At 42.7% G+C, this 12,615-nt stretch overlaps 1 protein-coding gene and 1 long non-coding RNA gene across 5 annotated transcripts in view; one reads left to right on the top strand and one right to left on the bottom strand.

Moving 5' to 3' along the window:
• LOC147021962 (aryl hydrocarbon receptor nuclear translocator 2-like) overlaps nt 1-12,615 on the bottom strand; it is a 150,956-nt gene that overhangs the window by 34,663 nt on the left and 103,678 nt on the right. The gene's annotated exons all lie outside the window — the stretch shown is intronic.
• LOC147021963 (uncharacterized) overlaps nt 1-12,615 on the top strand; it is a 71,161-nt gene that overhangs the window by 17,206 nt on the left and 41,340 nt on the right. The gene's annotated exons all lie outside the window — the stretch shown is intronic.

The following is a 12,615-nucleotide window of genomic DNA, read 5'->3' as shown; positions in this document are numbered from 1 at the left end:
GACTGGAAATTCTGATTTGCTTTGACCAGTTTGAATGCTTTCATTTTCCCACAACCTGCGAAGGCACTGACGGAGTCGCAACCAGTGAAAGCGTGCAATCCAATAACTGCCTCTGAGACATCAGATCCATTCATGTTGACAACAGCTGTGATGTCCATGTAATGTGTGCGAGTTTGTCCCACATTTCTGATAAAGAGGAGCAGTAATTTGTGTGCAGAACGCCATGCTCAAAAGGAAGACATCTGTGTCGTCCGCCACAAAGATTACAGTTGCACTTCCGGAGTCACTTGCATGTTTTCCATGAAGCAGTACCCTCGTGTCTGCTTCTTCTTGCTGGCAGCAAAGCTCCGGTACATCTTCAACTGCTGAGTCAGTAATTTTGATGCACTTCTCCTTTGAGGTTACAAACATATGCTTTGACTACAATAATGACCTTGAATGTGGTTGTTGCCATTCCTGAAACAGAAATTCAATGAGTTCAGTCTTGTTGTCACTACTCTGCAGGTAACTTCTCCACTGATGGACAATTTGTTGGGAAGTTATATTCTTGAACTGTATGCCTGGATTCTTGCTTCATCTCGCTCTTTCATGGTGTTTTATGCTGTGTGGTTGATACACATCAAACACGATGTCAATCCTCGTACTGTGTGCACCTTCTCTAATTTCAGAAAGAAGCAAGGTGTTTGTAATGTCTCCAAATGTTTTCTGGTCCCCCTTCATCTTTTGAACCAAAGCCATGCCATCAATAATCATGGCTGATGGTGTGGGAATGTTCTCTGCTTGTGCATCTTTTTGTAATGCTCTGGCCAACACAGCTTTGTTTGTCTTCCTGATACTCCCATCTTCACAGGCTAGAGGCCATGGCAGCGGACCTAGGGGATGTGCCAGGACATTTCATATCCAGGTTCTTTCTTGTTTGTGCAATGAGTACCATTTGCCCAAACAACTTTCGGTCTGCTTTCAGAATCATTTCTTTTCCATTTGAAGAAACTTTCTTCTGGTTCTTGGTCATATCTGAAAAGGTCTTGAGCCTCAGCTTAGGCAATGGATCATGAAATTTCACGACTGGTGGACTTGATCTGAGTCTTTCAGACTTAAAGCTCTGATAAGCTGCCTCACCACGCTTTTCTGCTTCTAGCAACTGTGTGGCAATCTGCGTTGTTGCAGCAGCAGCTGTAGACAGACTGACTAGTTCTTGTTGATTTTCTTCAAAGGGATTAACCCAGTTTTGCAGGGTTTCTACAACAGCATTGACAGCCAGTTCATCCTTTTTAATTCCGCTGTTCTGTAACTCTACATGTCTATGATCAGATTTGCCTGTGACTAACACGTCTCGGAGATGACGCAAGAAGGATGACCGGTATTCTGCTGTCAGGAAGAACCGACTCACTGCACCAGGTTTAAGACTATACTTGCGCACTCCTCCCGCAACTTTTGTGTCACGATTGGCTGTCTCTTCAATTGTCTGGTCCAAGGGTATCTTAGCAAAGGGGTTCTTTTCTCCTAGTTGGACAGAAAACTCTCCTTCAAGGAAGTGTTGAAGCACTTCTGGATGGTCATTTCTGAGCTGGGACATTTCAGCATAGTATACTGGAAAGTACCGGGCATAATTCTGTCGGTCATAGGCGAAGCACCAGACAATCATGCCACGAACTGCAGCCATGTGCAAATTCCAATCACCTTCCCTGGAAGAGCGAATTCGGGCCAGCAATACTCCCCCAACCATGTCAAAGTATGACATCCATAACGCTGAAAAAGGTCCATTGGTGTGCCGTAGATGTTCACAATATTTCTCAAAGTGTTCCAGCATCTGCAAGAACAATTCATGGTTCAGCGTCTCTTCATATTTGGAACTTTGACGAGAAGTGTCCAGAAGATCACTCAGTAATTCCAATAACTGAGCGATCTGGTTCATCTGTGTAGGTTGTTGTTCCTTCAGCCATAGCAGAAATCCTGCCCAAAGCAATCTGAAAAGGGCCTCATATATGTATTTGTGTGTTCGGAGAGACCTGTTGTACTGTCTGCCTGCCATGACACTCGTAACAGACCCCTCTGCCACTATTCCTGCCTTAATGCAAAGGTCCTGCAGGCCTGCATCCTCAAAACGTTTTCCAAGTATTCCCAGAAAGTTGCAGACCATATGAAAAGAGCCTAGGCGAAGAATTACTCCGGGATATTGACATCTGTGTTTCCACAGAACTTCTGCCACTTTGGAATAAAGGGCCTGGTCGAATACCAGTACAACCTCTTGAAGATGTAGGCTTTCTTTTACCTTCATTGACCTGTTCAAAATCTCAGCTGCTGTCGCCATGCTGGTTGCTGGAAAATTGATTGGGTTAAGATAGCCTATGTTGTGCTGATGAACTGTCTGGTCCTGTCTCATAATGATGTTGATTCCTGTCCGTCCTGGAATAATTTGGTTTTCTGGGTGCATTTGCCATAGAAGAATCCAGATCAAGTCCTTTCTGTGGATGGATTTTTGAGGAAGAGCGTGGTATTCTTCAGCAACTGTTTTGCTTCCAGGTCATTCTCTTTTCCCAGTGTTATAAATTGGAAGCTGTTGTTCTTCATATTTGATGGAACGTTGCTTTTTCTTTTCTATTACAGGTCGTGCCGATTCCAGCTTAGGACCATACACCTTTTGTTGGACAATGATGCCATTGACCCTGTGGCTTATTCCTGCTCCTGTTGCAGTTTCCTCGAGGAAATCTATATTGTCCCAAACGAGAGCGGAGTATATGTAGGGGTTAACACAATCAGGAAGTGGGACAGAATCATCTGAGGATGAGGCTATTTTATGAAGGCTCAAGGCAGTGTCGTTTTCCTCGAGAACATTATATGAAACTGCATGCCCTAGTTTGTTCATTATCTGGATGATTTCCGAGTTTCCTGTCAGTGTTTTCACTGCATTTGATAGCAGGATGTACTTCGGTGGTTTCACACGACCACAGGTGACACTGTAGACCAGATCTTGGCCATATGAATCCACTAACAGTTGAATTTTCTGTGAGGCACTGTGATAGCTTGGTTCACCTGAAAGGACACACGTAATGAAGATTTGCAGAAGTTCTGGTAATCGGAAGCCACTCCAGTTCACCAAAGCGGGCGTGAAAGGCCACAATTGATCCTGGCGGATCTCTTTTATGGAAGATCGAATTATTTGGCCAGCTTTGATAACGACAGAAGAATCACCAGATGTTACTGCTCTAGGGGTTTCTATCTTGTCCTTGAGCTTCTGGTTCTCTTTCACAAGTTCGTAGATTGTGAGAGTGTGAGGGAATACAAGTGTTTTCCCTTTATCATCTTTACAGAAATGTAAAGTATCTGCAAATTCCTTTTCAATATTTCGTCGAATATGCTTCTTGATTGATTCTTTGGTCATGGTGATCCCTGTGTTTGACATCACCTCAACGACAATTGCTGTGAGATCAATCATCTTTAATACATGAGGATTCGTGAATAAATCATCACGGATAAATGTGTAGAGCGATTCGTTCGCATGTCTTTCAGCCTCGTTGAACAGGCAGTCTTCTTCGGCATCAGGAGACACACATCAGTTGTTGCAGTTTCACCGCCTTTATTAGTGTACATGCGGTAACATGAGTGGTGGTAATGTGCCTCAGCGGCAACGAAGTCTCTTGACGCAACTGCTAAGACCTTCGGGTCGCTCTTTTGCATTGCGCACTCCCGTATTCTCTTATCGCATCGCAGCTCTGTGCACTGTACAATTGATTCTCTTGATGTTTTTTTTAATGTTTTTTTATACTTTTCTCTTTCACAGAATATGCATTTTGTTTCGTAAACCCTTGCTGTTGAAGGCTTTGGCCTCGGAAGATGTTTACTGCTACCAAATACTGTGGTTTCACCATCACCACGCCTTTCTCGATGTTTTACTCAGAGCTGAAGGTCGCGTTTCAATGTAAAGCGTGACCGACACTGTCTATGGTAAACTATGTCAGGCACCTGTCCTTCTGATAGATTTTGAGCTTTCTCCAGCAATGGGGCATGCTGACGTACACATGCAGCATTTAGCAATGTCTGCCATGATGAAACATCTTTTGGTGAAGTGAGCGGAGCTTGGGAATCTTCCTCTGGATAATGGATAACACAAAAAGGTTTAGATCTTTTGCTTGGGGCGAATCTGTTTGAAAAGCAGTCTGTGAGAGCCCTTCACCACTGTTAGAGGATTTCATGGCTATTATTCTTTATGCTTGATTGGGATACCTAAAATAAAGCTACAACAATCATTTGTTATAATGAAAACAAATGCAACTTATTGCATGAGTGCAGTCTCAAATTACTACATGAATCAAAAAAGTGCATTGCAACAGTATAGATTTTTGCATTTCAAGCCTACAGACAGACTAAGGAATGAACGATTTTGAATATATGCTATAATATGATTAGATATGTTAGAAAAACACATAATCTATTTCTATCTACCACCAGTACAATATTTTTAAAATGTTCAGGGATAAGGCCACAACTCAAAACGATGGAGTGAATCATCACTTATACTCCAAACTGTAAGGAATTCCCTGTATAGATTACCAGACAAGTGATGGCCGAGTCCTGGTAGGCCTATTGAGTATCAAATTTCATCAATAGATGGATCAGCCACTGAATACTAACACCTATACGAAATATTCTTAAACATAACACAAGACACTAATACAGTATCGCTTTTTCATTTTGATGTATTCCACTTGTTTTGCTGCATTACAAGGAAGGGTTTGATTACATCAAGTGTGGTTTTAATGGAATCCTTATATATATATATATATATATATATATATATATATATATATATATATATATATATATATATATTATATATATATATATATATATATATATATATAATATATATATATATATATATATAATATATGAAAACATATATGTAGACAACAAAATCACTCCTTTATGTGGACTATTTCCAAAGTTATGACACTTTTTGTATTTGCGGAATGTTGGATTTTACATTTTGAAAGTTTCTATTTACTTTATCTATTTCAAAAAGTGTATATAACATCCTAGTAATGAAATATGCAGCTACATATGCATATTCTGCCATGTGGATTAATATTTCTCAAATATTGAAAAACAACAGGAATTCAGCGTCGGTCATTTTGAATTTGGCTAATTAAACGCTTCAGCTACTCTGTTTTGCTTGCTATCATGCATTTCCACAACATAGAGGTCATAAGCTTTCCAATGATACCAAACACAACCGAGCACTAATTTGGTACCGACAAAGTGGTCGGCCTCATGGACTAAATACAACATGTTCCTATCTCATTTTGATACCTCAAATGGCACAACAGTTTGACTCTGCTCATGAGAAGGCCAAATGGCTCAATTCTGTTTTTGCTTCTAAATCTTGTGTACCAACCCCCTTATTCCCTACACCTACCCTATCCTCTCATACCCAAATGCTCCTGGATAATGCGTCTTTCTCACTTGAGAAGGTAGAGAGGTTTATGACTAACCTCGACTCCAATTCTGCGAAAGGCCCAGACAGCATCAGTGCACATGTCCTAAAAACCTGTTCTGCTTTTCTTGCTCATTCTCTTTCTGCTTTGTTCACGCAATCATTCTCTCTGAGTCAGTTTCTGTCAGCCTGGGAATGAGCCAACATCACTGCAACACACAAACATGCTGCAAAAACCAATCCTCTTCACTACAGGCCTATCAGCTTGCTTTGAATTATAAGCAAGGTCATGGAATCTATCATTGCAGCCCACATCAAATCCTTCCTTTTCTCCAACGGCCTGATCTCAGATCATCAGTTCGATTTAATATCTGATAATTCCACCTTGGACATGTTGCTTCGACTTCCCCAACAACGGATGGAAGCCCGCAATCTCAAACAGCAGATAAGACTGGTCTATTTGGGCATACGATTGAGCATTTGATACAGTCTGGCACCACGTCTTGATCTCCAAACTCTCTGCTTATGGCATCCAAGGCCACCTCCTCTCATGATTCACTGTTTTTGTCCACTCCTGTATTCAATGTGTAGCTCTTAACAGCATTCTCTCATCTACTCTCCCTGTCAAGGCTGGAGTGCCCCAAGCAGTGTCTTGGGCCCAGTCTTGTTCCTCATCTTCATCAATGATATTTGCTTCCCTGGAAAACCCTGCCCATCTCTTTGCTGAAGATTCCACCCTCTTCCATGAGCATTGATCGTGTATACCAAAAAGAAAAAGTATCCTGAAGTCATGTGCATTTTTAGGCTCACTGCAAAACACGTTGTTGAGGCTCTGAAGTCCATTTTCACCAGACGTGGCCTATTCAAGGAGTTATTTCTGGACAACATGCCATTTTCCAGTCCTTAACTCAGGATATTTGCTCAGGAATTGGGGTTCAAGTTAACGACCTCAAGTCCTACATATGCAAAGTCTAATGGACAATCCAAACGTGCTATACAGACTATCAAGAAAAGGACTCATAAAAGCCCTTGAGGTTGGCAACGATACCCATTTGATGTTACTGGCCTACCAGAACACACTACTGGCAGGTTTTCCAGATTCCCCAGCACAGCTGCGAATGAGGAGGCTCAGAGATCAAGTACTGTGTTTGGACTAGGCCCTGGAACCACACGTTCCGGCTGATGCACGGCGTCGGTACAGTGACAGCAATGAGCGAAACACTTCCAAGATTGAGGAGCCAAAGAGCTAACACCATTATTACTGGGGGACAGCATTTGTGTTCAATGAAACAAAACCTGGGAGCCGACGGTTGTTCCAGCTAAACACAATACAACATGTTCCTATCTCATCACCACTCCAGAGGGACATATTGTTACGGGGCCGGGTATCGGAGGTGAGCACAACCGCGAGAGGGAGCAGTAGAGTCAGCTCCACCGAACACACTGGGATTGAAGTCCCGAAAGGCACGGGTCCCTTACTGGACCATGAATCGCCAATAATTCGACCGCGTGGGATAGGGTCAACTGTCATACTTCAATATACCTAATTACCCACGCGGACAAAGATACCGGGGAATTCGCACCTTTGACGGACCTCGAGCTGAACGAGTCGTTACCGAGCCCGAACTGTGTGTAACCCGAGTGGAGATTACCAAGGCCCGTCGGACCAAATGAACAATTTACGGCCTCGCTATTTCTCAATACACACCGTGCTAAGCCAATGAAAAACGCAGAAACAAGCTGGAACATTTAACAAAAGGGATATTTATTTATAATGGGGCAGGGGAGCACGCAAGAAGGCAGAGTTAACCGAATAATGAAGGAATAGCAATTTATGTACAAGCACTTATGCAGTTTTACTGAATAGACTGGCACCACAAACACACACACACACACGTACACCCAAAAAGAAACGGACCCGTCAGGTCTTTATTGGAGGCCTCCAGCTCGATGAAAGGCGAGCTGGAGGTCAGAGCCTATTCTTGGACCTTTCCACCTCATGCGGTCTTCGACGATCCGGTGTGGCAGGACTCGAACCCGCCACACAATGCCGCTCCAAGCCCAGGCAGGCGATCCTCGCGGGACAGGCTCGCAGGCACACAGGCCACAAAAGAAGACGCTCTGTTGGCGGGACCCCAGGGAGGCGACGACTGGCTTCAGAAGACCGCCAGACGTCCGAATACCAGAGGACAACTCCCCTCCGAAGACCAGAAGACAACTCTCCTCCGAAGACCAGAAGACAACTCTCAACTCTCTCATGTTTGGCCCACGCGCGCTTCTCTTATCCCATGCTTGCACTCCCTCATTGGGCAGAGAGAACGCTCTGTGCCCATATTTGGAGCCAAGCCAGAACGAAACGCTTGTGCCCATATTTGGGGCGAAGTCAGAGTGTAAGGCTTGTACCCATATTTGGGGCAAAGCCAGAGCGCAACACTTGTGCCCATATTTTGGCCGAAGCCAGCACACCAACGTCCAGAGAAACCCCGCCTCGCACACTGGACTCCGCCCACGTACGTGCTGACATGCACGCGTGCAATGGTGCCGGTGGATGATGGTGGAAGGAAGCGAGGGCAGGTGTCGTTGTTGTTGGTAATTTAAATCCTAACTATCAAAATAACTCACAGTGCACGTACAATTAATCACCCATTAAACATAGGACGGGACCCTAACTAGAAACACATACTTACCGATATAGCTGATCTATAGGACCTGGCTGTTGTGTGCAGTAAGCTTCCAGATTCACAACAACATATCCTAATGCAACCATAGGAACCGCCACAGCATGGATGAGCCTCCTTTGATCATTGTTCCATGAGTGGAGGAGATTCAAGAATGGTAACCATCATTGGTGACATAATGTTTTGTGTCGACTCTGAATATGGGAGGTCAGCAGTTTAAACGCTGGCCAAATCGTATCAAAGTCTTTACAAATGGTACGTGCTGCTTTCTTGCTTGTTGCTCAGCATTTAAAAGGCTAGAGCACAGACAAACAACCACAAGTTGGTAATAATAGCTCAGGCTTCATTGAGCCTAATGGCCTCCTCCTGTGTCAAATTTCCTTTGAAGGAACCCCTTTATTTTCATGATTAATGAGAAACTGTCGCCAACCAGTTCTTTACCAGACACTTCACCACCAGAAACAGAGCTTCCAGTACAATCAATACACCACATCACACACCGCCTACCTGACGTTCTTCTCGTCTCACTAGACGTCCAGAACATTTTAAAGACCATGTCATGTGATTTTACTCTCACAACTGCTTGTTATTCGATTTCCATGGAAGCCCTCAAGATGCAGTAGCTCCTCTTCTTACTTTCCGTTTTAAAATGTTTCTGACTGGTTTGTCCACCCTTTTGCTCATCTTTCTGCAGTGTCTGTATACTCGGTACTCCTGAATTTACATCCTTTTAGATAGTAGTTCATATGCATGTTTGGAGGAGAGGGACATTGAGTGCAGGTTTCTTAGATCTAGTATCATGTGACCTCTGTATGTCACTTCCTTCCACAGACAGACAGACAGACAAACAAACGGACCCAAATGCAATACCCTCTCCTCCAGCGAAGGTCATAAAGCCAGTCAAAACAGGATCACATTCCAAACATTAACGTATCCATTCTGCCATTCATCCAGAATTCACAATCAAATTAAAAAAATCTGTAACAAGCTTGTAATTATCGCTTTGGTTGTCTTTGGCTGGTCATGTGTGGGGGAAATCACCGATGGCATCAGTCTTCACCCTCTTCACATAACTGTGGATGAACTATGCCGATAAATCGTCGAACTTGTGATAAGTTGCGCATGTTTTTCTGTCTACCTCATTGAAGAAAAGCACCCGTCCCCTTTACTGCTACTACTCTGGAAGGGTGTGGATCATGAATGGTACTCAGCTTATTCTGTATTAGCTGCTGTAAAAGAACAGCTTCACTTCCATGTATTTCGTGGGTTGAAACATGCCGCTTGCTCGCTGCATTTTGTTTGACAGCCAGGGCATTTTGGAGTTAAGGATTGCTGATCCGAGTTGGAAGGTGAGGGATTTTTTGAAGATTTCTCTTCCCAAAAGGAATGCTGCTAGATATGCCCCTGTAATGCAATGTGGTGTTGTGCAATAATTCAGCAAAAAGGTGAAGAGTTCCTGATGCCAATTCTTGTGGTTGATGCATGCTGTGCAGAACCCAGAGTGGAGGAGAAAATAATTCCACCTCTGAGCTGGCTTGAGGCCAACAAGGTGTAATTTTGTGATGTTTGATTCCATGAATGCTGCAAAACAGTTTGAACTCAAAACTGAAAAAAAAGTGTGGTCCATTTTCTGATACAATTTCACGTGGAAATAGTTGTTAGGCCCTTAATAACTGATGTGGTCATCCCCAGACAAGTTGTAACATTGTAAAGCCAATGAGCACCAGGGACTGCACCTCTTCCAGGGACTCTAGTGGACTGGGAAGTTCAAAAGATGATCTGTCTGAAGAGACAGAGTAACAGCATATGATTTTCCTGCATTGAAAGACATGTTCCAGGTAGTTGACAAATCACTCGTTTTTTTTTTTTTTCCACATCAAAAGAGTTGGATTTTGCAGCAGCCTGCCTCCTAGAAATGTGATATACTGTTCAGCAAAGGGTGGGGTACTTTGCAAAATTGTACAGAGGAATATCCAAGGAAGCAGTGAGGTCATTGATGTTGACCAAGAATAATGCCTCCTAAAATGCTGTCCTGCAGGAGACAAACCATGAGGTTGTCATCAGCAGTATTGCATTGTTTCTGCTTGCAGAAAAAATATGCTAACTATTCAAGGCAGTGTTACAATATCCAGCTTTTCCTTAAAGCAGTATCAAACATAACCAGAAGGGGAGTGTACAATGGCCTGCAAAAGTATTCACCCCTCACCAATAATTCCACATTTAGATGAATTACGAATCATGCAGAAACAGTTTTTTCAAACAAACTTTTTTTATTCATAACAGAAGAGATCAAACCAAACACTCATAGTTGAAGGAGGTTATATGTCAGAATACCTGCAAAAACACGTACAAATCAAAATTCACTGGTTGAAAAAGTATTCAGCCCCTTAGGTCAGTACTTGGTGGAAGCACCTCTTGCAGCAATGACTGCTACGAGTATTTTTGGGGAGATATCTACCAGCTTTGTACAGTGAGATGGTGAAATTTTTGTCCATTCTTCACGTGAAAATTGCTCTAGTTCTGCCAAGTTTGATGGGGATCGTCGATGGACTGCAATCTTCAAGTCTCACCAAAAATGTTCAATTGGGTTCAAGTCAGGACTTTCACTGGACCACTCAAGAACATTTATTTACTTCTTATTCAGGTACTCAAGTGTGGCTTTAGGTTTATGTTTCGGATCATCATACCACTGAAATGTGAATCTCCGACCCAGTTTCACATTCATGGCTGACTCAAGCAGGTTTTTTTTCAAGGATTCTCCTGTACTTTACACCGTCCATTGTCCCTTCTATCCTGACAAGCTTGCCAGTCCCTGCTGATGAAAAGTAGCACCATAACCTGATGCTGTGACCACCATGCTTGACAGTAGAGATGATGTTGCATGGCTGCTGAGCTTGGATGGGCGCCCTGATCTGGGTGGAATCTCGGTGTTATGATACGTCTTCCACTTCTTAATGATAGATTTCACCGTACTCAAAGGGAAAATAAGTGACTTTGAAATCTTCTTATAACCCTCTCCTGAACGGTGTTTCTCCACCACTTTATGTCTCACTTCTTTGGAAAGCTCCTTGGTTTTCATCTTTGCTTTGTTGGTTGACCAAGTGAGTTGCATCTTAAAATGCAAAACCTTAAAACGATGTGGGGAGCTTAATTTTTAAGTTAAACCGCTGATTACATCCAGGTGAAACCCATTACACTTATGTTGTAACCTTTCAAACAAATAATTTGCTCCTGAAGTGATTAGGGGTTAAATAAGCAAAGGGTTTGAATACTTATGCAATTGAGGATCATCTGATTTTCTCTGTTAATCTAATTCATTCACATTTTATCTGCATTATTTAGTTTTATCACTTTGGAAAAGTTTGTGAATACTATATATATATATATATATATATATATATATATATATATATATATATATATATATATATATATATATATATATAAAGTTTGATCTTAAAACATTATGAAATGAGCTCAAGTAGCATCAAAATGGGAAAACTTTGTAGAGTGGTGAATACTTTTGCAGGCCACTATATATTGGAGGCAGACTTGACCAGCTGCCACCAGGCTTTGGAGGATGGTGATAGACATCTGAAGTTTTACCGCAGACGAGCTTGATGTTGGCCTCTGGCTCGAGGACTGATTCACATTGGTTAGGCCTACTGGCTATGCAGGGGGACTTTTGGTTCCCGTCAGTTGAGTTTACTTTCTCGATGAATAATGCAAGCTGATTTTTTGTGATTACCTCATGACATGGCCATATCAGGGATAGAGGAAGCAGAGAGGACATTGTTGTAGGACGTGTGAGGAAATAGCCCACTTGAGGATCATTATTCCTAGATCAAAAGAGCGGATAAATCCTTTGTAGCAAGTATCAGAATGTGAAGAGTTTGCAGAGAAAAGTTGGCTACGGTTGTGGAGTGAGGATGCTGAGGTGATGGTCATTGGTGAGGGTGTAGCGGGTGCGGGCAGTGATGAGGAAAAGTGTACGGTGTACGGTATGGTGTTGGGGATGGGAAAGAACAATTAAAATAGAGCTTACGTGATGCAAGGGGCAATCTTAGAGTGTGTCATATCGGAGAAGGATCTGGGGGTTGCAATAGATATGGGGGTAAGTAGACAGGACAATCTCAGGCAGCTATAGGTAAAGCAAATAGGGTTTTAAGTTGTATTTGTCAGGGGATAAATTATAAATCAAAAGAGGTTGTTTTAACACTGCATAGGAATTTAGTGAGGGCCACATCTGGAACATTGTGTGCAGTTGTGGTCGCCACAACTCAGGAAGGACATAGATGTCATAGAGAGGGTTCAGCGCAGGGTGACTAGATTGATTCTGGGCCGAGCTAGACTCAGCTATGAGGAGTGGCTGAAGGAGACGGGGCTTTATACACGAGAAAGGAAGCGGTTACGATGAGATATGATCGAGATGTTTAAGATAATGAAAAGCAGAGATAAATTAAGTGCAGATGAATTACTCAACAGAGTAGACAGTAATACGAC

Source organism: Eptatretus burgeri, chromosome 8 (assembly GCF_056783735.1).
Source record: "Eptatretus burgeri isolate ZD-2024b chromosome 8, Ebu_testis_v1, whole genome shotgun sequence".
Lineage (NCBI taxonomy): Eukaryota > Metazoa > Chordata > Myxini > Myxiniformes > Myxinidae > Eptatretus > Eptatretus burgeri.
Note: the sequence above shows the minus strand (reverse complement) of the source record. Positions and strands in the feature narration are given on the sequence as shown.